This window comes from Sus scrofa, chromosome 1 (genome assembly GCF_054392235.1).
Source record: "Sus scrofa isolate SSC_HxYL_T2T_F1_AM1 chromosome 1, Sscrofa_HxYL_maternal_Yorkshire_Landrace_v2.0, whole genome shotgun sequence".
In the NCBI taxonomy this organism is placed as follows: domain Eukaryota; kingdom Metazoa; phylum Chordata; class Mammalia; order Artiodactyla; family Suidae; genus Sus; species Sus scrofa.
In genome coordinates this window covers 19335410-19359107 of record NC_139383.1, presented here as the reverse complement: position 1 = coordinate 19359107, position 23698 = coordinate 19335410, and the positions used below count along the sequence as shown (strand labels likewise).

General features: G+C 35.9%; 1 protein-coding gene and 1 long non-coding RNA gene across 5 annotated transcripts in view; both read left to right on the top strand.

Moving 5' to 3' along the window:
• Positions 1-23698, top strand: part of GRM1 (glutamate metabotropic receptor 1) — a 390429-nt gene that overhangs the window by 241444 nt on the left and 125287 nt on the right. The gene's annotated exons all lie outside the window — the stretch shown is intronic.
• Positions 2619-9547, top strand: LOC146405957 (uncharacterized). Its single transcript, XR_014831440.1, has 2 exons — positions 2619-8082; positions 8389-9547. It is a non-coding gene; the product is annotated as an uncharacterized LOC146405957 (long non-coding RNA).

Below are 23698 nucleotides of genomic sequence, written 5' to 3'. Positions count from 1 at the left end.
ATGTTCTCCAAAGCCATTATTTTCTTTAATGGGTACAAGCATCTTTTTAATCTACAAACTCATGCATTAAAGAGAGCACCTGCACATAACTGAATGTTCTTTGTCCTGGATGCTAAAGAAATAATGCACACTTCATTACAGCAATAATGCAGAGAGGGACTTTGAAAATTAAGTGGTGTGAATTTTAAATTATTTATATATTGGAAAGTTTAGTTTCAGCCAGTCCACTTTTTATTTGGTGGTGGATAAGTTGGTGGGAGCAAATAAGATATAAAATGAACAAATCCTGGTTTTGAGCATTTCACCTAATGAAAACAAATTTAATCCATGGCATTCTGTTCAGATCACTTTCTTTTCTACTTTCCATAAAATCATAGCATTTTAAAGATGAAGGATACTTTCATGTCATCTAGACAAACATCTATTCAATTTTTGAATATCATCTGATAGAGAAATGTTGCATTTCTAGGGAATAACCAATACATCACTATCTCAAACTTAACACATCCCAAGCCAAACTCTTGACTTCTCTTTTCTTGACTTTCCCCATGACCGTTCATATCCACCTGTTGCTCCCCGACCCCCTTCATCCTTCACAACTAGTTCATCACCCAGGTATTTCTAAGTGTAATTCCAAATAGCTCCTGGATGTCTTTCTACACTTTCCTCTGTATCTACCTTTCTGCACATCAGAAACTGAGTCCCAGTCACCATAATATGTCGTCCATACTGATTCAGTAGCCTCTAATTTCTCTGATTCTGTCTCTCAAACTTTTCTTTCCATATCCCTAGCAAGCTAGAGCGTTTTTTTTTTCTACAATGTAAATCAAATCCTTTACTCTCTTCTATAAAACTCTTCAACAGATTCATTTTGCACTTAGAAATGACTATTAACCTGGGCCTTGCATCCTCTGCTGTCCTCATCTCTTTGCACAATGCTTATCTGTGATGACCTTCTTTAATTGCATTAGATGTTATTCCCATTACCACCTTACATTGTTTAAGAATTCAATCATAAAATGCTGTTTCTTTATTCCATGCTGGCTTCTCTGTTAGAATTTGAGAGCATGAGCCTATAAATATCCATTTTATTCAATGGCACATAGAAGAATAAAATTATACCTGGAAAATATGATGTGTATTCAATATTTTTAAATGTATGTTGACTAATATCAATAGTTAGAAAATTCCAGCCTATAGAAATTTATTGAGTTGAAATTTATCTCTTATCCAAACTTTGGTCCTATAACAAATTTAAGACGTCTAAACTAAGTTATATTCCTTTGTATAGTTATAGATTGTAATAGCTTTATCTTTGCAATCACAACCAAATCAACAATATATTCATCATGAAGTTTCTTGTAAAAATATTGAATTGAGGAGTTCCCTCTGTGGTACAGTGGGTTAATGATCTGGCTTGTCTGTGGTGATGCCAGTTCCAACCCTGGCCAATGCATTTGGTTAAGGATTCGGTGTAGGTTGCAGCTGTGGTTTGAATTTGATCCCTGGCCCAAGAACTTCCATCTTCCATATGCTGTAGAAGCAGCTGGAAATTACTTTAGATGCTAAAAATTCTATATATTCTATTTATTTTTAAAAGTCATTGTCATCTGAATATATAACAACCAAGATTTCACAATTTCTTCCAAATTTCCAAAAGTTGTCATTTAAGAAAACTCAATATATAAAAAGGACCAAACAGAAAAGAGCTAAATGAAAACACACTTTTTAAAATTTGCCAAAACAGAGTTCCCGTTGTGGCTTAGTGAGTTAGGAACCTGCAATAGTGTCTGTGAGGATGCAGGTCTGATCCTTGGCCTCACTCAGTGGGTTAAGGATTTGGTGTTGCCACAAGCTGCAGCTTAGGTCACATATGCAGCTCAGATCCTGTGTTGCTCTGGCTGTGGTGTAGCCTGGCAGCTGCAGTTCTGATTCGACCCTTAGCCCAGGAACTTCCATGTGCTTCAGGTGTGGCTATAACAAATAAATTAATAAGTAACCAAATTAATTAATTAAAATTTGCTAAATGAGCACTTTGCTTCAAAAGAGCTTTACATTTAAATAGCATGTTATCTCAACTTAGCATCTTGCTTATTTTTTTAGAAACTTAATTCACTAATAACTTTTTAGGATTTTATGTATAAACTAAATCAAAGTGCTCCTATTTTATTAATACAGTACCTTCAAGTTCTTAATGAATATCTGGAATATTTGTAAGAATGAATTCTTAGATTTTGCAATGTGTCAGGTTTCAGTTAAGTTTTCAATGTGGTGACTGAAAGGACTGCATGTTTAGATATAAAGAAGGAGCAGAAAGGTTGCAAAGCTCAGTTGTTAACAAGATTTTTGCTGGAAGGGACTTGAAAATCAGACTTTAAAAACCAAACTCAACTGACATTGATGGCCTCTGCTAGTTACAGAAAGAAAAAATAAATAAAGAAAAGAAAGGAAAAGAAAAATATCTTGGTAGAATGTGCTACTCCTGAAAAAAAGCCTGACAGCTGTTGTATAGAATTCTGAGAAATAGTAAAGAACGAAAATAATTTTAAACGGCAACATATTATCCCTCTGGGGGAAGTGTAATAAATGTCAAATATTTTACTGTTTATTAACAGTCAGATGGTGAGGTGAAAATTATTCTTTATAGTTGATTAATGTGGATAGACAATCCAATAATTTGACCCATAAGAAAAAAAAACACAAAGCCAGAAATTTTGAGGAAAAATTTTACTCAGATAATCTAGATTATTGCTTCAATTTTGGCATGAAGCCACCGGCTGTTGGCCAAGAGCAGTTCCTTTTTAATGAAAAGAGGTGTTTTCTGTAATAATAAAGGTTTGAAGACTCTTCCTGGAATTTTGGCTGGAGCATGTATGAAACCAGTCCAGTGAAACACCCTTGGATTAATCTACTTTTTGTTACTTTATTTAGCCATTTTGGCATAAAATTATTTGACACACTTAAGATAGTCTTAAAGTACACATACAAAATCATATCAAACTAGCTCAACTCGTAAATCAAACGAGTTATGACTTTGTGTAGGCTTCGATATTCTGATTTCTCTATCTTCTGTACTGCCACCTAAAATAGATTTTATTATGTACTCTCTCTAAAACAGATTTTATTATGTTGCTCTTGTTCTTCTAGATACTCAGTCTCCCACTGCACCTGGCATAATGTGTGAGCTTCCTAGCCTACTGTGCTACACTTCTGATAATGATGTCCCAGCCTGGGTTTACAATATAATTTTGGCCTCTCAGCTCTACATAGCCTCTCTTAGGACCTTACCCGCCCCAGGCATGGTTTCCCTTTGCTCAGCTTATTTATCTATATTATTCTCTCCTTCTGATATGTATGCCTCTCCCCAGGTTGTCTAACTAGATGACTCATACTCTCGCTTTAAGACCCACGTTGACAATAACCTCCTCTCACTCATTTTCTGTGGTAGGCATAATAATAAGTATTATTAAATAAATAAATAAATAAATAAATAAATAAATAAATAAATACGTCCGTATCCTAACCCTGGAACCTGTGAGTACATTACGTTATATTTCAAAAGGGACTTTCCAGATATTGTTAATTGAGGATCCTAAGATAGGTGTGTTACCCTGGGTTATCTGGGTGGGTTAATTAAGAGTCCTTATAAAAGAAATAGGGAAGCAAGGGAGTTAGGGAAGGGGGTCTGATAATAGAATAAGAAGTCAGATGGATGTGATTTCTGGCTTTGAAAATGGAAGCATGCTCTAAGCCAAGGCATGCAGATAGCCTGGAGAATCTGGAAAAGGAAACAGATTCTCTCCTATTGCCTTCAGAAGGAATACAGCTCTGTTAACATCTTGGTTTTAGCCCAGGGAGACCCATTTTGGAATTCTGACCACCAAAGCTGGTGGTAATAAATGTGTGTTGTCTTAACCCACCAAGTTTGTGGTGATTTGTTACAGCAGCAATTGGAAACTAATATAGAGTTTAGCACCTGGAATTGAGTGCTGATATAACAAATATGTAAAAATGTGGAATGAACTTGGAATTGGGAGATGAGCAGACTGGAAGAATTTTAAGACTAGATTTCCTTGAATAGACTCTTGGTAGAAATATGGGTGTTAATGATTCTGTTAGTGAATGCTCAGAAGAATGTGAGGGAAGCCTGACAGAGAAAACACCTATTGTCTGTCTTCGAGAATACCTAAGCCATCATGAACCGTTGGTAGAAATAAGAACGTCAAAGGCAGTGCTGGTGAAGGCTCAAGTGGAAATGAAGAGTATGTTATTGAAAAGTGGAGAAGAGAGGATTCATGCGTATGGTGGCAGGGAATTTAGTTGAATTATGTCTTGCAGGTATATGGAATTAAAATTTATAAATTATGAACTTGTGTATTTAGCTGAGGAGATCCCAGGCAAAATGTTCAAGGTACATCCTGGTCTCTTTTGACTGCTTATATTAAATGTGAGAGAAAGGAAGTGTATTGAGAGAAGACGTGTTATGCAGAAATAAATTATTTGAGAAATTGTCATCTTGTACAGATGTCAAATATGCTAAAATTAGGAAACTCGCTCTCTAGAAAGTGTGCTCTGGAGAGAAAGCCATCTGTGTGGCTGGATGACCTGACAATGTATCCAAAGGGTCAAGAGATCTGACACTGGTCATACCGAGGGCTTTCTGAGGAGATTAGAAGTTCTGCTCCTGGATCCCCTTACCTGAAGGAGGCAATATAGAGATGGGATTATGTAGAAGAGATATGTGAAGGAGCCTCAGGTCTAATGGGATGCATTTCCTTGACGTACGTAAGACATCCACAAGATTTTTGAGTATATTCTACCAACATAAAACACTGACAGCTTTGATAAAGAGAGTATGACATGAAAGAAAACTGTTACTCTCACAAAATTATACAGATAGGAAATAGGCAGATTAACTTTTTTGGCTGCAATATGTGCTATACTTCACACAAAAGGAAGAATATTTCTAAGGATGAAGAACCTTAAGACAAGAAGGCAGAGCCTTGGACCACAGAGGGTTATTCCCAGGCCTTGAAACCTATTTTGTTTACCCAGCTAGATTTTGAATTTGATTTTCCTGCCATTTTCTATCTTTTTTAAAAATGGAAATGCTTATGACTTGTGCCCCATGCATGTGTAACTATAGTATCTTGGGAGCAGATAACTTTCTAATTTCACAGGTTCACAGATGCAGAGAAATTTTGCCTCAGGATGGATCAGGTCTTACTCATATCTGATTTAGAGGATTTAAATGATGAGACTCAGGAATTTTAAACTGATGGGATTTAGATGAGATATTAGATTTAAGGTGATGCCATTAAATGGATGCTGTTAAAGACTTTTGGAGATGTTGGAATGGACTGAGCATTTTACATGTGGGATTGATGTGAATTTTTATGTACCAGAGACTGTACAGACTGTGATAGACAAAATAATGGCCCCTTAAATATGTCTACATCTAAATCTCCTGCATCTGAATATATTATATTACATGACAATAATTAATGTTTCAGATAGAATTAAGGTTGCTAGTCAGCTGAATTTTAGACAGGATTTTTTGCTTTAAATTACTCCTTCTTTACTATTAAAATTATGTTACCTCATTTCTTTACATATGGTATGCTCTCGCACATCTTTTTATTTTCAACTTTTTGAAAAATTATATTTTAGATTGGTCTGTTTGATCTAACATAGTTCTGATTCTTTCTTTAGAACCCTATTTAATACATGACTTTTATTATAATTAGTGAGTTAAGCCAATATTCCTTTAATTGAAATGACAGATATATTTAGGACAATTTCTGTCATACGGTTTTGTCAATTTTATACCTTTTAAAGCCTCTCAATGAGTGTTTTCTTTCTTTTTTTTTTTCTTGTTTGGCTGCTTGTGGCATATGGAGTTCCCAGGCCAGGGATCAGATCCAAGCCACAACTGCGACCAAAGCTGCAGCTGTGGCAACACCGGATCCTGAACCCACTGTGCTGAGCTGGGAATTGAACCTGTATCCCAGTACTCCCAAGATGCCGCCAATCCCACTGCACCACAGCAGCCAATGGGTGTTTTTTTACTTTGATTTTTTTAGTGTGGATGTGTGTATGTGAGTATACATGTGTAGGTCTTCTGATATTTAGGAAAGTTTTCATTATTATTCTAGGAGCTGATTTTATGTTTATTTTTAAAATAAAAATTTCAAGTATGATATAAAAATTTCAAGTATATATAAGAGCACTAAAATGTGCACAGCTCAATAAATGTTTACAAAGTAGAAACACCCATTTAATTTTTGCCAAGGCAAGGAAATTGAATATCCTCAGCACTTATGAGCCCCCCCAACATTCATTGTATATATGAGATTCATCTGTATTACTGCACATACAATAGTTTGCTTATTCCTATTGCTCTTTAGTATTCACTTGTACAGCTATAACACCATCTATCTCTTTTACTTTTGATGAGCATTTAGGTTGATTGTAGTTCTTGGCTCTTTGAAACAACGATGCTGTGAATGTTCTTGTGTCATTTTTGGTGTGGCACATTGTATATCTTTCAGTTGAATGTAAGACTAGAAGTAAATTTATTTGTGTAGTTTATGTATATATTCAGGTATGGGATTTTATGTATGTTTTCATGATGGCTCTTATCGATTACAGTAATTTTCCTCAATTTCATTTCTGTTTATGTGTCTCTGTGTGTTTTAAATCTTGAACAGACATTAAGTTTTATGTAGTATTTTTTACATCTATTTAGGTAATCATATAAATTTTCCCTTTATGTATGTTATTATGTTGTATTAGACTGATAAATTTTCAAAAAGTAAGCCATCTCCAACAAATTAGATAACCTAGATGTCATGGAAAAAACTAGAAACACAACTACCAAATTTGACTCAAAAATAAATACAAAATCTGAACAAACTTATAAGTAGAAATTAAATTCATAATCAAAACTTCCCAACAAAGGTAAGTCCAGGACTGCATGGCCTGACTTGTGAATTCTACCAATCCTTTAAAAGAGAATTAGTGCTAAAACTATGATGAAGTATCACCTCACAGGAGTAAAAATGGCCATCATCAAAAAGCCTACAATCAATAAATTCTGGAGAGGGTGTAGAGAAAAGGAAACCTTCCTACACTGTTGGAAGGAACATACATTAGTACAAATGCTATGGAAAATATTATGGAAGTTCCTCAAAAAACTAAAAATAGAACTACCATTTGATCCAGTAATCCCAATCTTGGGCATCTATCCAAAGAAATCCATAATTCAAAAAGACACATGCACCCCAATGTTCTTTGCAGCACTATTTAGTTATTGTAGCAACCCAAATGTCCATCAACAGAGAAATGGATAAAGAAGATGTGCCACATATATACAATGGAATATTACTCAGCCATAAAAAAAGAATAAAACAATGTCATTTGCAGCAATATGGATGGGCATAGGGATTATCATACCAAGTGGAGTAAGTCAGGCAGAGAAAGACAAATATCATATGACATCACTTATATGTGGAATGTAAAAAATGATACAAATGAACTTGTTTATAAAACATAATTATACTCATAGACTTCATAAAAAAAATTATAGTTACCAAAGGGGAAATGTGGTATGGGAAGGGGTGATGTATTGAGGATTGGGATTGGCATATGTACACTATTGTATATGGACTACATGGTTGGGGGGACATGCTGTATAACACAAGAAAATCTACTCAGTATTCTGTGATAACCTATATGGGAATGTTTATGTATATATGTATAAACTGAATCACTTTGCTATACAGCAGAAATTAATGCAAATTGTAAATCAACTATTCTTCAATAAAAAGCAAGACTAAACAAAACAAATAAACAAGAAAGAATTAGTACCAAATCCTTCTCAAACTCTTCTGAAAATGGGAGAGGAAAGAACACTTCCTAGATGATTCTATGAAAGCAGAATTACTATGACATGAATTTATTTGTAATTACTGATATATTGGAACTAGTGCCATCACCTTATTTTGTTTGTGTATTTTGTTTGCTTGATGTTTGTTGTACCTTGTCAATGTTAACCCTTGTTCCTATTTGGATTGCTTAGAAGTTGATTTTTTTTTGTCTTTTTGTCTTTTTTTTTTTTTTTTTTTTTTTTTTTGTTGTTGTTGTTGTTATTTCTTGGGCCGCTCCGCGGCATATGGAGGTTCCCAGGCTAGGGGTTGAATCGGAGCTGTAGCCACCAGCCTACACCAGAGCCACAGCAACGCAGGATCCGAGCCGCGTCTGCAACCTACACCACAGCTCACGGCAACGCCAGATCGTGAACCCACTGAGCAAGTGCAGGGACCGAACCCGCAACCTCATGGTTCCTAGTCGGATTCGTTAACCACTGCGCCACGACGGGAACTCCAGAAGTTGATTTTTTTAAAGTGTATTTAATTATGTTTCTGCCATTTTCCTAAGAGTAGGATTTTTGATCTCTTTCCTTTGAACCATTTTATATCACTGTTTTTAGAATTTCAAATGGCATAGAGCTAGGTTTTTAAATGTAGTTTTAGAATAATTGTCTTTTAAAAGGAAAGCTTAATCCATTTGTGGATTTAATGTTAATTTAGTACTCCTGGTGTGTGTGTGTGTGTGTGTGTGTGTGTGTGTGTGTGTGTGTGTTATGAGCTGTTCTCAGTAGGTTTATTTTTTTGATGAGGATTCAAATTTCCCTAGATTTCAAAGGGATCTTTAAATATTGACTTCCAATGACATTCCATTTGAATTCTAGGGGTTATAAGTAATCTTAGGCCAATTTTTGTGGTAATTTGTCTGCTTAAGGCTCTTGTACCATCAGGCTATGTAAATTCAGATATCACACATGTGCACTGTGACTTTACCTTACATGTTTTCAGTTCTAGTCCCTGGACTGACTTGAAGCCTTCCCGGTCTGGTGGGTAAAACTTTCAGTTTCTTTATGGGATTTTGAAGTCCATCAAAGCTTAGCTCCCATCTTTATGTTAAGTGTGTCAACTTCAACCCTTTGACTTCCACAGTTCATGAAATAATCTTTCGCATCACCAAATGAATGTTAGAAACCATTTTCAGTTCCCTAGGGCATCATTTATAAGCTGCTCATTACCTCATGCTAATTGTTTAGCCTTTATTCCTCTCTCCATTTCTAGCACCTGCAAATTACTTTTTGCTTTTTGGTTGTATTTTATTCTGTATTTCTAGATAATTGCAGCACGAAGAATATTTGTATCAACTTAGTTTACCACATTGTGAAAAGTCTTGACAATTTTTTAAAATCTGCTTTTAGTGCTAAAATAATTCAACATAGTTTTAAAAAATGAGAGTAGACTAACAAGTCATATAGCTATTGATCCAAAGTTGGCTAAGAACAATTTTTTCCTTCAAATGGTAGGATCTAGAAACTAGAGATTATGATAATTTGCATTGGTCTGTTAAAAGAATTCATTAATGAAGTTATTAAACCGTTGGATATGCTTTTGAAAAGCCACAAATTGGTGTGCTTTGACCTTTTGTTCAAGTAAGAAAAATAAATCAGCTTAAAAAAAAAAAAGTGTAAGAGATCCTGACAGCATGGTTGTCAGCAAGAATCTCAGAAAGCAGCATTGCAAAATTAGCCTTCTCTGTGTGTTCTGCTAACTTTCCCACCACTGTGGATTTCAGAGGCTCATTTCCTTGGCCTTCTTTCTCCCTTTCTTCTTTCTTCCTTTCTTCCACAAATAGGTATTGAGGACACAAAGTTATTTTACTTGTAGCACTGAAGAATTATTCTTGTTGCCTGAGGCCTCTCCTCTGGGAGTTGCATTATAGTCTTCCAATGAACCTGAAGCTCAAGAAACCACCCATCCACAAACGATTACTGAGAACAGCTCAAGATCTTCATAACTCATTCATCCTCTACTCTCACTTTATAAACCTCTCATTATTATTCATGATACCTACTTCTCTGCCTCCATGTATACTTATGTGCCCCTTTCCCATGTGACATTAAATCAAACATGGTTAGAGTATCCATAGTCTTCCATCAGGGAACACTTCTTTATTTCTGTGCCAGAAATGTGCATAGTTCTTGCTTCAGTCCACAGTCTTTAAACTGATACCCCATGCCCCTCCAGCCAGGACTGCTTTAGAAACAGAGGTCACTAAAAATAAGTGGTAATGAAAATTTTAGTGAAGAGGCAGAACCTGTTGGATAAAGTTTAACTCCAGTGAAGTTAAAAAAACAAACAAACAAACAAACAAAATCCCCTAAGGCTTCAAACTCCATTCCAGCCTTGTAGAATTTAAGTTCCAGATGGGTCTGTTCTGACCTAGTCCTCTAGAATCCCATCACCAATAGCATGCTATAACACAAGATGATTTTGGAGCCATATCAAGTTTCCTCAGAACATGATTTTAAGATTTTTCTGAAAGGTATTTGGGATAGTTCTATTATTTGAACAATGATGTATTTCAAGGCTCTAGTTACATAGAAAATAGTGTGTGCTAAATGAAGTGCAAGTAAGAGCTGTGACTTGCTCTAAATTCTGATAGCCTCAGTGATTTCTCTAGCTTTGCTCTCAGGGGTCACTTTTCAGCCTAGGTAAGTGCGACCACCTTTGTATCAACTTTATTTTCTAACAAGGACTTTCAAAAAAATGGAAAACACTTAAAATTTTAAGATATCTTAGAGAATAGCAAATATACAGTAGACAGCTGAAAAATAGAAAGGTATCTATTCACGTATCTTCTGTTCTGATAAATGGAAAGATTTTGAGCCACGCTTTAGTGGCAGGTGGGTAATGTTGGGTCACATCTCCTTGCTCCTGCCTCAGAGCCTTTGTGTCAGCTGCCTAAAGTCCTCTTCCTTCTGATCCTTGCACAGCTCAGGTCTCAGGGTCAGGGTTATGTCTTTAGAGATGCTTCTCTGGTCTCTCAATGCTTTCTCTGGCCACCCAGTGTAAAATACATTCCTCTTCATTCATATCATATGACTCTTTAAAAACCTTCTACCTAAAGTGCATCACCATGTAATAATTTCTTGTTGTTATTTGTCACTTAGTATCTCTTTTCTCCATCACTCCATATATGAATTTATATGCCTTGTAATATTTATTGGATGCCAGACATTGCAAATTGTACCTTGTTGATTACTGGATATTTTATATTTCTAGAAGTATTCTCGGACTTCCCTGGTGACCTAGTCAGGTCACTGCTGTGATGAGGGTTCCATCCTTGGCCTGGGAACTTCTGCATGCTGCAGGTGCAGCCAAAAAAATAAAATAAAAGTATTCTTGAACTAGTTCTTGGAGGAGGTGAAGTTATTTATGAATAATTTAAGTTTTTTTTTTCTTCTTTCATCTTGCTTCTACACTTTGTTAGACAGGCCAGAGTAGCATTTGGTCTAGGGATAATTTCTCCAACTGCTGAGGCAAGACCTTTCTTTGTACTCCAGCCAACTCCTTATGGAACATGATATTTTCCATTCTAGCTATTGAGAATAGTTACTATTCCTAATTCTGTGACTTCCAGGCACTATTCCCTCAAATTTTGTTTGTTTGTTTCCCCAGCCTTAGGCATTTCATTGCATGCATGGGCTATCTTAATATTCAGCTGAGTACTTTTGGGAGAAGCACTACAGACTTCTTTTTTGGCAGCTGTCCCCTCTGTATACTCTGCCCCGTGAACACAGGCCACCTTGGTTTCCTGACTCCCAGCTCTGTCCATTCAACTCAGCAAATCTACTGGGCTGTGCCTGAGTTCATTCCTTCCCACACCCCATCTTACTTCTATGCCATGACTTGAAAAACCTCCAGGCAGTAAGATCAAACAATTGTAGTGTTCATCTCACTTGGTGCTCACTCTCCAGAGATCGCTATCCTTCGCCGTTCAACATAAAATGCCTTGAGAGCCATCATTTTATATATTTTGTCCAGTGTTTTAGTTTTTTCATACAGAAGAGTAACTTTGGTACTCGCTACTCCATCATGGCTGGAAGTAGAAGTCCAACCTGTGAATTAATTAATTTATTTATTTTTATTTATTTTGCTTTTTTAGGGCCATACCTGCAGCATGTGGAGGTTCCCAGGCTAGGAGTCCAATCAGAGCTACAGCTTTCGGCCTGTGCCACAGCCACAGCAATACCAGATCTGAGCTGCATCTGCGATCCACACCACAGCTCACAGCAACGCTGGATCCTTAACCCACTGTGCTAGGCCAGGGATCAAACCCACAACCTCATGGTTCCTAGTCGGATTCATTTCCGCTGCACCACGACAGGAACTCCCAATCAATGAATTTAAATTTAAATTTAATTTAAAGAGTAGTGACATTTCTGGTCTTATTCATTTGTGTAGTCTCAGGATCTGGCAGTGCCTGGCACTAAGTAAGATATCAGTAAATATTTATTAAATGAAAGAATGCAAAAGATTTGAATCAGCTAATGTTGAAAGATCTAAATATTTTCCAATGAATTAAAAAACACCTTAAATGAATCACGTGAAATATAAAATTAAAATTACCATGTAAATGTATTTTATCTTTGTATTCATTTTCTTGTATTATTGCAATGATTTACTAAGTTCCAGATACAACTCAACGTCTTTATCATTAAGAACGCAAAGCTGAGGAACCCAAAACATTCTAAAGTGTATATGTCTAATTGTAGTGCAAAAGCTGCAAATATTGTTTATAAATTCAGACAATTTCAGGTATAAACTATAAATCTCTTTTTTAAAAATTAATAATATTTGTTAGGCTAAAAGTAGTTTGGTCAGTTTTTTTGGTGTTTTATCTTTTTTTGATGCTCATTAACCTATAATTATCTCTTCTTGAGAAAGAAAAGATAAAATGATCCAAATGTATAAACCATGTAACAAAGAAATTCAGAAAGAATATTTATTTCAAAAAGTAATAGGTTTTAATTTCTATTATGGATATTTGAGAACTAAACAATAATCACTTAAATAATCTTTAGCTCATCTGACAGCTAATCCAGCTCATCACAACTAATTCTGAATTTCAGGGAAAATATCACCACATGTTATCGTTAGTGGTATGATGGTAAATATGTAAATAACTGCCTCTCTTAAAAATTAAACAAAGCAGAACAATAAAGTCTTGATTTGTTGTGATTGCTCATTTTTTATGGGTTGCATTGTCTTCTAAAAAGATATATTAAATACTAATCCCCAGTACCCTAGAATGGGCCTTACTTGGAAATAGAACTGTTCCAAGTGTAATTAGTCAAAATGAAGTTATCCTGGAGTAGAGCTGGCTTTTAATCCAATATGACTGATGTCCTCATAAGTGGAGAGGAGACACAGAGGCAGAGATACCTGTAAGAGAACACCTTGTGACAACAGGGGCAGGGATTGGAGTGATGTGGCTGCAAGCTAAAGAGTGTCAGGGATCAGTGGGCACACCAGAAACTCAGAAGCTAGAAAGGTTCTACCTAGAGTCTCAGAGGAGGGAGGAGCCACAGGACACCACGATTTCAGACGTCTAGCTTCTAGGACGTTAAGAGAATAAATTTCTGTTATTTTAAGCCACCTTGTTTGTGGTACTTTCTTAAGGAACTGGATAGACACATAGGAAAAAAAAAACACGATCATTATGGACAGTTTCAACCTACTGACATGAAGTCACTTAATGCAGATCTGGGAAAAGATGTTAACAAGGAGTGCTTGCCAGCTGTACCAGCCACCTCCACCATACCACTGATCATAGAGTTTGTGATGAATTCTTGAAGAGAAATTAGTTCACAGAGTCTTTTATCCATTGACTCATCTAACAAATATATAATAAGCACCTACTATGGGCCAAGAACTAGTATAAATTCTGGGGCTATATGAGGGAATATAAAAGACAGAGCCTCTCTGCCTATATGGAGCATCCATTTTACTGGAAGAACATAGAAAAAAATTATATATATATATATTAAATTTTATGACCATGCCTACAGCATATAGAAGTTCCTGGGCCAGGGATTGAATCTGAGCCATAGCTTCAACCTATGCTGCAGCTGTGGCAATGCCCCATCCTTTAACCCACAGCAGCCGGCTGGGGATTGAGCCCGCGTCTCTGTAGTGACCTGAGCCACTGCTGTCGGATTCTTATACCACTGTGTCATGGAGGAAATCCAGAAAATATGTTTTTATGGTATGTCAGGTAGTGATATTTTAAGGAGGAAAAGGGGGTAGAAAATAAGAATAGAGAGAAAGGAGACAACTTTAAATAAGAAAAGATCTCCATGAGAATATGATATTTGAGCAAACATGAAGGAAATGAAAGAGTAAGGTCTGCAGATATCCACATAAAGAGAAGTCCAGAATTCCAGTCAAAGAAAATAGCCAGTGCAAAAAGCCTAAGGCCAGGGTATCCCTGGCTCATTGAGGAACACAAGGTACCAGTGTGGTTGGAGCAGAAGGAGAGGTAGCAGGGGTTTTAAGGTAGTCACTGAAAGGTTTTGTATAAGATGAAGAGGCACCAATGGGTTTTAAGCAGAGGACTCTCAGGATCTAATTTACGCTCTAATCAGAATCACTCTGACTCCATATTGCATTCTTTTTTCTAACAAGTGTCTTGCCTCTCTCTTCAGGATGCAGTGGTTCTTAACAATTATCTGGGAAACTGCAGCTTCTCACTCCAATAGCATAGGGAACTGAAAAATAAAGGTTCAGAGGTGATGAAACAGTCAGGGATTTAAAACAGAGAGCTAACAATGGCAGTTTAGATCTAAAATTTTGCAGCCTTCTCAACAAAATGAAAAGAAAGTCTCTTCTGGTAGTCATGGCTTCATTTATCATAAGCATCGAGATGGAGTTTCTGAAGTATCCTTCTTTGAACTGTTGTAATAGCATAGTCTTTACCTTCATTTCTAAGGCATGAAAGATAAAGAGATCTTCTAAAACAGATCTTCCTATTCCTTCAAAATTTCTAGTCTAGTGCTGTTGTACTTTGACAAAAGACAATAAAGATTAAATAACGAAGAAATGAGATACAGCATAAAGGAAGACATGTAAGAATACAAGCCTAAAGTTGTATTACTAGATTTAAATAGGCATAAAATCTTATTTGTGTAAATATAATAAAAATAAACAAAAGAAAGGATAAAAGACAGAATTACAAAAATTATATCCATTATTCACTTGAAAGTGTGTTACTAGGTGATTAGTAGATAAAATTACTGTTATACTTTTAACTTTTATATGTTCTATAGTTATAAAGAAAAAAGTTGTAAGCGAAATAGTGTTCCCTGTGTTAAATGCCAATATGTACACTTTGAACAAACACCATGCATATCAATACTGATAAAATTTAATGTGATAAGTGAGCTTATTAAATTATCTAATCTTGATTGGATTACCAAGGGTATTTACATAGAATTATGCATGTATAAACTGTTTATTTTGTTTTCATAGTGGAATACGGTCATTCCTAATGGAATAAACAGCCTTACAGAAGTCTACTGAAGGAAATGATAGAAGAGATTTCTATAGCAATTTCAGCAAGTTTGGGGGTATTTATTTTCAATTTTTTGGTCTTTTTTGTCTTTTTAGGGCGCACCTGTGGCAAATGGAGGTTCCCAAACAAGGGGTTGAGTCGGAGCTGTAGCTGCCGGCCTATGCCACAGTCACAGAAACCTACATCACAGTTCACGGCAATGCCGGATCCTTAACCCACTGAGCAAGGTCAAGGATGAAACCTGCATCCTCATGGGTACTAGTGGGCTTCATTAACCGCTGAGCCACGACAGGAACTTAAATTTTTGTCACCAAGTAATGCAAGTGACACCATATTTTCAAAAGTCATCTTCAGTCTTTTATCAGTAGCCAGTTCCAATAATTTATTCCATAACATTGTGGTTCAATTTAAATTATCTTTTGATGAAATAAGTGTATTCTGTATTCATTAATTTCCTGTATGAGGATTTTTAGATGAGTGATAACTTTAGTATTACTCTGTCTGCTATGGACTAAATTGAGTGTTCCCAAATTCATCTGTTGAAGCTGTGACCTCTGATATGACTGTATTTGCAGATAGGGATTAAAGGTTTAATTGAGGTTGAATAAGGTCATAAGAGTGAGATTGTGATTCAGTAGGATTAGTGGCCTTGTAAGAAAAACCACCAGAGAGCTTTTTCTTTTCCCACTATCTGTCAGTATGCACTGAAGAAAGACCATGTAAGGATATAGTAGAAAAGCCAGGAAGACTCTCTCAGCAAAACTCAAATCAGTTGGAACCTTGAACTTGAATTTCTGGTCTCCATAACTGTAAAAAAATAAATTTCCATTGTTTAAGCTACCAGTCTAAAGTATTTTGTTAGGCAGCCCAAGGAGACTAAGCAATCAAATTCATAGTGTTTGTTGATAGCACTTTGCAGATGATAATATCAAGATAATTTCCTACTCATTGACAATTATTTTAAAATTAAACCTGATATAGAAAGATATTAAAAAACTTGTTCTTTAAAATTTCTAACTTTTAAGTTTGCTCTTTGATTTTTAGCTCCCTTTTGGAGAAATAAATGAACCATTTTCTTTCATAAAAAAATATAAAGATTATTAAATATATCGAAAGTACCAGGTAATAGAGCAAGTCAGGCTTTCCTATTAATATGTTTAAATCTTGGGACCAGCCTTATTTCTTATCCTAAAGAAACACTAAGATTTTATTTTATTTTGTAGTTCGAACACTCTTCTTTCATCATTTTATAAAATTTAAAGCTAGATGTGTTTCTCAGCCATAAAGCTAAAAGAGAATTTAAATCAGAGCAGATATTTCTTTCTTCAAATCTTTATCATTTCCAAACTTCACATATACCAGAACTGCCACAAAAAGCAGTTATCTGCACATTCATCAAGTTACAGTGAAAGAATACTTCACCAGCTTTATTTATTCAGTGAGTTGGTTTTCCATATCATTAGGCAGTCTCAGAAATCATTGCGCTATGATGGCATCAGAAAGTAGTACTTGAGCTACTTTCTTTACCAGAGTCACTGAATATTTCAAAGCAGCTATCCCTAATGTCTTCATTCACTAATGTCTTGTCAATTGTATATATATTTTAGCCTTGGCAATCACAAATACTACGTCATATAAAACCCACAAAACACTAATGTTTATATTAAAGTATCGAACATAGGCTTTTACCAGCTTTTTAATTCAATGCTTTTTCTTTCAAATAATGATTTTGGTTCTAAATTTTAATCATGTATGTTTTGCATATACAGTAGTTCCCTCATCCATGGGTCATACACTCCAAGACCCCCAGTGGATGCCTAAAAATGTGGATAGTACTGAATCCTGTATGCACTGTTGTTTTTTTTTTTTCTATGCATACATATGTATGTACATAAAGTTAAATTTATGAATTAGGCACAATAAAAGATTAACAGCAACAAATAATAACAATTAAAACAACATATTGTAATAAAAGTTATGTGAATGTGGTCTCTCTTTCAAAATATCTGGTCCAATTTAAGACCTCTTCCATCTTAACTAAGCATTTATGCACTGCGGTTGTAACTTTTGCAATTTGAGGTGCTATCTCAAAGCTAGCACAAATTTCTTTTTCCTTCTTCACAATTTTATGGATAGATTTGTTCTTACTGTAGATCTTAGCAACTTCAGCATGCACTTTTTTCTTTCCATGTTAAGTTGCAAACTTTCAACATTTCACTTAAAGGAAACACTTTAGAGCTTCTCTTTGGTGTATTTGAATTGCCAACATCACCACTCTTGTACTTTGAGGTCATTACTAAGTAAAATTAGGGTTACTTGAACACAAGTACTACTTCCACAGTCAGTCTGATAACTGAGGTGAGATGACTCCTGACTACTAGGTGGGATATCCTGGAAAGAGGGTGATTCATGTTTTTGAGTTCGGTGAAGCAGGACCTTAAGAGATTTTATCACGTTAGTTAAAACAACGTGCAATTGAAAACTTACAAAAACTCCAAAAACTTCTGGAGTTTTTCATTTAATAATTGCAGACAACAGTTGACTGTGTGTGGGTAATTGAAAAAAGAGGAAAGTGACCATGGAAAAGGATGGGGGAGCTGATACAAATGATTAATAAATTTTGATGATTTCACAAGTTCATTGGCTAACGTGGCCCCACAAATAGTATGCTATGGTTCCAGCACTTCACCATCAGTTAGGGATTAAAAACTAAATTCAATGTATAAGCCAACATATTTTCAGGTAAATTTCATTGGAATTCTCTTTGCCCTCATTTCCATGGAATCATTTCCATTGTTTGCATTTCAATACTGTTGCCACATTCAGCAAATTGTGTATATTTTCTTGTTAAAAAAAAAAAAAAAGTCTGTTAAAGCTTGTGTGGTCCCAAATAATTAAAGTAAATTATGAAAATTCTGTTTCCTCGATGTAGAAAGTAATCTTATATGATAAATAATGAAACAGACTTGATTAAAATTTAATGAGGTTGTAAAAACAAATTGACTAAAGCAAGTGTTTATATATTCAGAGATATTTATATGATTTGGGGTTATATTGGGCAAAGTAACTTTGAAAAGTCACTGCATATGGTGAGCACATGGCTTGAGTCAGAGGCAATTCAGCATTTGAATTGGAAAACAAAGTGCTTAAACCCTATTTGGTGACATGAGTCCACTGATCATGTCCTTAAATTCTGCAACGATTTCAAACTGCTGTAGGTTTTCCTAAATTCTTACTCTCAGTCTCTGTACTGACCTACTCATCAGTTTGTAAAAAATAGTTCATGAGCTGACACCAACCTTCGGCCCACACTGTGAGCAGCACTTTTGCAGAGAAGTCTTTCCCACATGTCAACAGAGCTCAGTACATTGGTTGGATCCTGAAGAGATTGATGGTAAAGAACTGTTATGTCAGTAAGTTATGTCTAGTAAGGCTTCATCATGTCTTACATACTGTGATAGGTGTTTTGCATGGATCATCTAGTTTAACTCACAACCAACTCTTAAGTGGTTGATAGTGTTTTCATCCTCCTTTTTAGATAGAAAAATAGAGAAAGCTTAACTAATCCATTCTAATTTCTTATTGTCTTTTGGATAATAGACAAAATGGGGTACTACCTTGGTACTAGAATTTGAAGGACGAAAAAAAGACCTACTTGTCCAATAGTAATTCTCCATTAACCCAACTTCCTTTCACACTGGCTTGAAATTGTCATTGATACATGAGAAATACCCTATAGAAAATTTAGGAAATAACCTCCACATTTGCATGGCTGTGTGCAGTGTTTATCAGTAGACATCTTTGCCTTAAATCTCTGCTCAGAGAGGGGATAGTTACAAGCCTCCATGTGGGTTTGGGTTTAGAGGTGAGGAGCAGATGGGAAAATAAAAATACCTAATCTGACCCTAATTTCCTTCACATGGAACTTGAGCTCCTTGAAAATTAATTCTCCGTTCTTCCTCTTTTGTCTTTTGATACCTTCCCATTCTCTCCTCCACCTCCACTTTATACTGAAACAACATAGCTTTAGAAATAAGGCTTTTGTTTGAATTCTAATTCCAGCAGTACAGGACAATAAAAGGTACAGCTATCCCTTCATCCTATCTTCTGCTTTTCAGGAGGCTGAGTGACCTCTAAGTCCCTGTCCTAGATAATTATATAAAGAGACTTACATTTGTGTTGGTTCTATATCCATGGTGGATTGTCAATAACCAATTTTAAAATTAAATATAAACTAATTGTGACCACTGCCCTCATTCCTGGTTCAACACTGCCACTATGCCTTTATAACACAATGTAGTTAACCTGCATATGTGCATATGTGTGTGCAATGTGTGTTTGCATATGTTTGTGCATATCTCTGTGTTTGTTTCTGTAGTTTTTGCCTGATAATTCAAGAAGCAAAGAATCTTCACAAATACCTACACTCTAGGTAATTTTTAGAACTACCTTTCTAAAAACAACTCTAATTGCATCGTATTCCTGCCTAACATCTGAGTTGTTTCTCATCACCATGAAAGGGAAATCCAAAATCTTTAACAAGTATATTACAGTTCTTCTAGATCTCACCCCTGCTTGTCCTATCTTTCCTTACCTAGTATGCTAAGTAAACTGAATGCCTTGCTGTTGTTTGAAAGCTTTGTCCCCTCTTTAGCTGGTCCCTCTTCCACTTCCCTTTTTACCTATGTAGCTTCAACTCATCTTTTAAGTCTCGTCCCAGATCCTACTTCCCCTAGGGAAAAAAGTCTCCCTTGGCCTGACCACCTTGCCCCTTCTCTGTGCTTCTGTAGCCTGTCTTCTTTCAGTGATTGCAACTCTATGGCTACTGTGTATTCAGTGATCAATTCATTGCTGTAAATGTTTTGATAGTAGGGGCCTTGTCTCTACCCTTGAGCAATGCATCCACACCAGTAAGCAAAACACTTAACTCATACAAAATTATCAGTTAATAAATTTTGAATGAATAAAGCTATTCTCAATTATTATTGAAAAATCTGCCATTACCTCCATAAAATTTCCTATAATTGACATCCTTGACTTAAATTACATTAGCATACATTTTTTCAACCTTGTATTGCATTGTAATTTAGAGGATGTTGGGCTTATTTACATGTGTTTTTTAAAATATTGTTTGTATTATGCTTTTCTTCTTTCCCAGTTTTATGGTAATCTTTGGATTATTTTTAAAGAATGAAAGCTTTATTATCGGGCATACACAATTACTTGAATTCATTACAAAAATCAAATTGCTTTACTCTCTAGACTGTAATTATTTTAATTGAATGGAAATAGGATTTTCTAAAATGTTTTTGTACAATTTCTAAAATGAATACTATTGCATTTCTGTTTTTTACTATCAATTTGTTTATTAAATCCTAGCTGATATAAATGCACACGTAACACTCCTGTGGCTCCTGTCAAGTTATAACTGGTAGAATTAAAAATAATATTCCCCTGTTGTTAATATCAGAATGTATTGAATAGAAGAAATCCTATTATTGTAAGTTGGATTGTGAAATTTTGGAGGTCTAGAACAATGTTTTTGCAGGAAGAGAACAACCTTGCAAAAGAATTGCTGTATAAAAATGTTGGGGGTGATAGGAAATAAGGAGTCTTGTATATTTGTGAGGAATACTTAAGACATGTAGTTTCCTGGTAAATGTTCACCCTGTTCACTCACATTATGCAGTTTCATTTCCAGAACCCCAGATAGAACTCAAACTTGGGAAACAGATGGAGCAGCAGAAGCTGCTAGAGGCTGTGAACATGCCTCGTAAGAAATGGTTCAGCGCTGCCTGAGGCTAGTCAGTGCCCTGCACAGCAGCATTCACTCTAGACACTTGAGCTGAGCAGATGCCTGCAGGTCACCTCTGGTCAAGCTCAGTCTACACCACCACCACTGTTACCACCACCTCCACCTCCACCGTTACCACCCCACCATCAACAACAACAAAAATCTATACCAAGTATCAGAGAGCTGCTGACTCTCTGTTTTCAAGTGTACTTCACAGGAATTCACCAAAACAATATCCCCATTCAAAAAATCCCAATACTACAATTAAATAGTGAAAATCTTCTAAAATTCTCTGCATATATATTTAAGTAACATATAGATGAAAAGATTAAGTTATGTACAAACCAGGAGTTGCTTTATGGATGTATTTCAGTGACTTTTTATGTGTTAGCATTCCTTTCCACTTCACTGTGATAGATTTAAGATCTCAAACAAAACTTTAGAAATTAACATTTCAAAAGATATTCACCAAGTAATCCTAGTGGAATATCTCCTCTGTCTCATCTTGGTTCTCCTTGATTTTATGACCTCTTAGATTCAATACCTACTCTTATTTCTAGAAGAGGATCATCTACAGTGATGGAGGAAAGGATTTGACAAATGGCAATGGGAATTTAGGGCTCTACCCCACTAAACCACATGGCTTCAAGTTGTCTGTATTCATAGACAAAGGTTCACTCCTATGAGGTGTTCCTCTCTGTTGGTGTGCAAAAGGGCCGAAGATCACGCTTTCTCTGCTCCTAGCACTGACAAATGATATTTGCTTTTATAAACTTGAGAGTAATTTTTTTAAGAAAAGAAATGGAACTAAACATTATTGAAGGGCTAGTTTCACACACTTTAAAAAATTGTGGGTTTTTTTCTTCAGAATATACTATGCATACAAAAGTCTCATATAATAAACCTTGGGGTGAAACACACTTCAAGCCTAGACATTATGTCAAAAAGTAATTATTTTAAGTTATGTCATTTTGGTTTTTTTTTTTTTTTGTCTTTTTGCAATTTATTGGGTCGTTCTCGTGCATATGGAGGTTCCCAGGCTAGGGGTCGAATTGGAGCTGTAGCTGCCAGCCGACACCAGAGCCACAGCAACGTGTAATCTGAGCCGCATCTGCGACCTACACCACAGCTCACGGCAATGTCGGATCCTTAACCCACTGAGCAAGGCCAGGGATTGAACCAGCAATTTCATGGTTCCTAGTCGGGATTCGTTAACCATTCGTTATGTCGTTTTTATTTTAAATATGTACTCATAGGCAGAATTTCTTGAAAGCCTATCTGGTTTTATTTTTACCCTCTTTTTGAGCATGACATGAACTATAGTTTGTGTCTTCAAGCTGCTGTAGATGCAGTTATGATATAAATGTGAATAAATATAAGTAATTAAACTAGCCCAAACCTTTCTCAGTAGACTGGGATGTAGAAAGATAAATAAGTGTTTTATTTTGTTGTTAATCAATTTGGCCGCCATGTTTGGTGATTGTGAATAGAAAAGGACTTGTCCCTCAAAAATACTGAGGTCATTTACCACCAGAGGGCAGAGTTGGATGGTCTCATTAAGTAATAGCCTTAAATAACACTAAGGACTTGCTGTGGTCCTTAGGTTAACAGTTCCCAGCATGCGGTTAGGCCTGCACCACCACTTCCTTCTATACTTCTATATTCCAGCTGAATGTATCCTCTAAATTCTTTGAAGGAGCCTTGCTCCTTTCTGTATGTTAGATAATCTATCAGGAACTTTCTTGCTAATCCCTCCCTCTCTCTGTCTTGACTACTCCTACTCATCCTTTGGGTCTCAGCTCAGACATCACTTTCAGATCAAACCGAGCCATAGCAGTAATCCAAGCCACAGCAGTGACAATGACAGATCCTTAACCTGTTGAACCACTAGGGAACTCTCTGGTGTCACTTTCCTAGGAAAGCAATCTCTAATCAAGCCTCTCTTTTCCCACACTCATATGCATGCATATACTTCAGACCTAGGTAGATCCTTAAATCCCTTCCTTCCATAGTACTGGTTCATCCTCCATCTCTACTTCCATAGTGTTTGTAATTCTTGTTTAATGTCTGTTTTCCCACAAGTCTGTAACACTAGGGGGAAAAAAATAACATGTTTTATTCTCAATTGGATCTTGAGCAGAGCAGAGCATCTGGCACATAGATGTGGAAGAAAGGAAGGAAGGAAATAGAGAAAAGAAAGATCCATGAAAAACATTAGAATTTATATTTTAGTGGATTTAGAAATATACAGATGTTCTCTGGTCTGGCTGCTTAGATACAGCATACTTTGAAATTCCTAAAGGAATTCTGGATCATGTTAAGTCAACTTCTGCAACCCTTGAGATCTTTTGAAAATGCTGCTCGTGTTTGATTCACTGGGAAGATTCTGGAATGAAATTATGCCAATTAGCTCAGCTAAGTGGAGGATATATTTATCTCAGTTGATCCCAGGTAACAAGGAGAAGA